Source organism: Calidris pugnax, unplaced genomic scaffold, assembly GCF_001431845.1.
Source record: "Calidris pugnax isolate Ruff unplaced genomic scaffold, ASM143184v1 scaffold91, whole genome shotgun sequence".
Taxonomy (NCBI): Eukaryota; Metazoa; Chordata; class Aves; order Charadriiformes; family Scolopacidae; genus Calidris; species Calidris pugnax.
In genome coordinates, this window is record NW_015090898.1 from 3,111,502 (window position 1) to 3,115,518 (window position 4,017).

A 4,017-nucleotide genomic window follows, 5' to 3' on the forward strand; every position below is an offset into this window, starting at 1 on the left:
ACAGTGTTAAGTATTTTTGAAATAGAAATCTCACTTGGACACAAAGATACTGTTTCTAAATTGTAAAACTGCAACTTTCTCATATGTAGTTTGAGGAATTATCACTGTTATCATTCCAAATCTGTATTTTAAGGTTCCTTGTTCCTCTTGTAATAGTATTACACCACTTTAATGCTGGTAGTCCCTACTGCAGAGGTAATGATTCATTTATTTTTCTGACTGGCTCCCAGCACGAGTCTGTCAGGTAAAAGGAAACCCTGAAACCAGCTTCAGAAGGGGGTCTCCTCACACCTGACTGCTACCGGCAGGCTCGGGAGCTGATTGTAAAGAACTGTCTCCATCTTTAATTCTATTAAAATCTAAATACAAGTTCTATGTACTTGTTTTGGGAGAGGGTTTCCATAGAATCAGAGGTGTAGCTGTTACTAGCCTGAGGGAGAACTATAATTATATATAAAACACTTACCTGGTGCAGGTCACAGAAACGCAAACACGTTTAACGCCAGTCATTACTTCTTTTTTCATTTTAACTCCTTCCATCTTCTTCCCCACCCCACGCACTCCCAGTTGTATAAGGATGTAGAGAAGTCTTGCTTTATGCCGAGCTGATTGATAGGAGAACGGGAGAAGGTCTGGGTTCTGCACCCAGTAGCTGGTGCCAGGATCCTGCGCTGAAGTAACGCCCTCTCTTCTGCCTCCTTCCCCTTCCAGCCACCACTGCCTGCGACCCGGTGGTGGAGGAGCACTTCCGCCGGAGCCTTGGCAAGAACTACAAGGAGCCTGAGCCAGTGGCAAACTCTGTGTCCATCACGGGGTCAGTCGACGACCACTTTGCCAAAGCACTCGGGGATACATGGCTTCAGATCAAAGCTGCGAAGGACGGAGTCTCCAGCAGTCCCGAGTCTGCCTCGCGGCGGGGCCAGTCTTCCCCTTCCTCTCACATGGTCAATCATAATCACTCGCCCTCCGTGGTCTCATGAAGAGAGGACCCAGACGTTTGTGAATTTGCATGGTTTGACTGAGCTTTGAACAGTGCTTAAAATAGTGTTGGGGGAGGGGAGATTAGTTTTCAACACATGTTTTTGTGTACTCACTTTTTATTTGTAAAAGGGTGCCCTTAAAGATGATAGCAGGAACTATTTCATAAAGATTCATACGATGTAGCATCCTTTTTTTTTTTTTTTTTCCTTCCTCAATTACCAAAAAAACCCCTGATGCAAATCTGCTGCCCCTTAAAAAAAATAATGCACGCTAATCCACAAAAGCCATTACACTTAGTTGGTTGACCCAAGTGCTTTTTTGCTTTTATTAGCTTCTCGAGACTAGAATTTGTCTGGTTTGCTTACATTGCGCTTTTTTTTTTTTTTTTAATTTTTATTTCCCTCTGTGAAGTAATTTTGTATGTATATACTTGAAAAGAACTGTCATGTATGATTTGCACTATTGGAGGAGGACTGAAGTTGCATAGCAACTTTCTGGAAGATGTTAACATTTTGAGGGCAAACTGCTGAAAAAAGGGTTTAAGGATGACATTTCTATCAGTTTGATTTTTTTTTATTTTTTTTTTTTCTTAAAGCAAAACAGCTTTGGAAGGGGAAGTCTCATACAGGTTATAGGTCTTTCTCTCTTTAGATTTCAGGTGCTTAGTGCTTGCAACTGGACTGCATAATTTACAGAACACGGGCATTTTTTCCTAAACACTGCAGTTTGTTAGAATAGAGCTGAGGTCGGAGGGTTCAATAGTGCTTAACGATGCATGTTTTATGAAAAATAGCTGGTATCTATTAATGTATAGACAGTAAGAATCATAATACTTATTAGCTTTCCTTCAGAATTAGTTTATTTTTGTCAGTAACAATCCTAGATATACTTACTGCTGGTACAGTTGTACTCTATGATATTTGTATTTGATATTCACTTTAGTAGCAGCCAGCAAACGAGGACAGCCTCAGGACAGGCCTCAACCGCCGCGGTGTAGAGATCCCCCACTTGTGGTACAGGATGCTAGAGCTTTGCGCGTGACCGAGCACTTGTTCCTGCCTGCGGCGCCGTCTGCCGAGCAGGAACCGCTTCCTAGAGCTGAGTCTGTGTGATCCACCCTAACGAGCTGCAGGAACTGCTACCGTTACCTATCTTGGCTGGACAACAGATTGTTACAGTTTGTGAAATAGGATCTTTGGATTTTTTTTTTTTTTTTAAGCTTATTCATAAACCTATGCCAAGTTGCAGCATACATTCCTCCAGTAGAAGACTTTATACCAGGTATTACTGCATTTATTATCATTTGCTATATTAATAGCTACTAACTAGAAATTAGGCAGTAGAGGCAGGCGTAAAACCACAGCTGTGCTAGTACTAAGAGCTTCTCTTCTTCTTGTTAAGTGTAACTGCTCTCCCCCATACATTCCATCTTCCCAGTACGGTTGCAACTAGGGCTTTGGTTTTTATACTGGGTGACCTGAAACGATTGGTTCAGTGTAGAAAGTTAGAACTGGTTGGAAGATGAACTACACGTGATGTATTATGGACTATGTTACAGTATTGGGTCCATGGTGGCTTTTATTTTATGTTGTTGTTGTTTTTTTTTTAAAGTTAAGCTATTTAATTTGGAAAAGGTGCAGGGTAGAAAGAGATCGGGAGATTGGCTCTTACTCTTGTTGAGAAGGTGGCTGCTCAATTAAGAAAAAAAAAAAAAAATTAAAAAAAAAAATAATTCCCAGAGTTGCAGCCGTCCCCCGGGGTGTTGGGCTCCCGGGACACGGGGCTGGGATGGACTCTGTCCCGGCAAATGGTGCCGAGCACCGGCCACCAGGATTTGGGAGGCAAATCAGTGCAGGGTCTGCACCCCAGGGCTGTGGGCAGCCTTCCTCAGCCACACGGGGTGCTGCCCACGGGGGGGTCCCCACGGCCCCGACACAGTCCCAGTGGTGCAGGGGGCAAATCTGCAATTTTTGCACTAAAAAAAACCCAACAAACCCAGCACAGGACACAGTCTCCTGTGTTGGGATGCATTTGGGATGAGCTGTGGGCACTGACCCCCTTTATAGAGCCACCAGCTGCTCCAGCTGGGTGCTCACAAGCTCTGCCAGGGCCAGGGTGGTTCAGCTCAACCCATCACACCTCCAAGAGCTGCTTTGCAGGAGCTGCAGGTCCCAGAGGCTTCCTTGACCAGCTCCTTCAGGACCACAGCTCCCAGTCCCCAGGGACAGCCCTTGAGCCTGACCCAGGTGAAACTGCTCATGATAAAGTGCAGAGAGAGAGGGAGGGAGGAAACGGATTCAAACAAAGCAAACAGCCCTGATCCTCCCCCCGCCACAAACCCAGCCCCCCCGTGTGTGTGAAGCAACGGATCTGGCCCAGCCCCAGTGATTGCAAACACTTCCAGAGGGTTTCAGGGATGAGCAAAGGGCAGAGGAAGATTGCGGGGCATTCCCCGGGAGTCACGCAGAGATTCAGAGCCATGGGTCGGTCGAGGACTTCTCATCTCAGGGAGGGAAAGGAAGGTGCTGTGTCGGGGCTGAGCACCGCTGTGCCCCAGGGGGACACAGTCTGTCTGTCCCATCCCATCCCATCCCATCCCATCCCATCCCCGGGCAGCACCCCACGAGGCTCACGGCAGGGCCATGGCACAGCCCCACTGGGAATTAGAGCAGAGCCTCCATGGGGTGTCCCCAGATGGGGACCAGAACCAACCCCAAACCCTCGGCACCCAGCCCTGCCGGGGCAAGAGGCAGCGGGGAGAGCAGGCAGGGGCTCACAGCGCGGGCAGGTGGGGTGCAAGGTGGGATGTGGGATGTAGGGTGCAAGGTAGGATGCAGGATTTAGGGTGGGAAGTGGGATGCGGGGTACAGGGTGGGAAGCAGGGTGGGATACAAGGTACAGGTGGGATGTAGAGTGGGATGCAGGATGCAGGGTACAGGTGTGATGTTGAGTACAGGGTGAGGTACAGGTGGGATGCAGGGTGGGATGGGGGATGTGGGATGCAGGATGCAAGGTAGGATGCAGGATTTAGGGTGG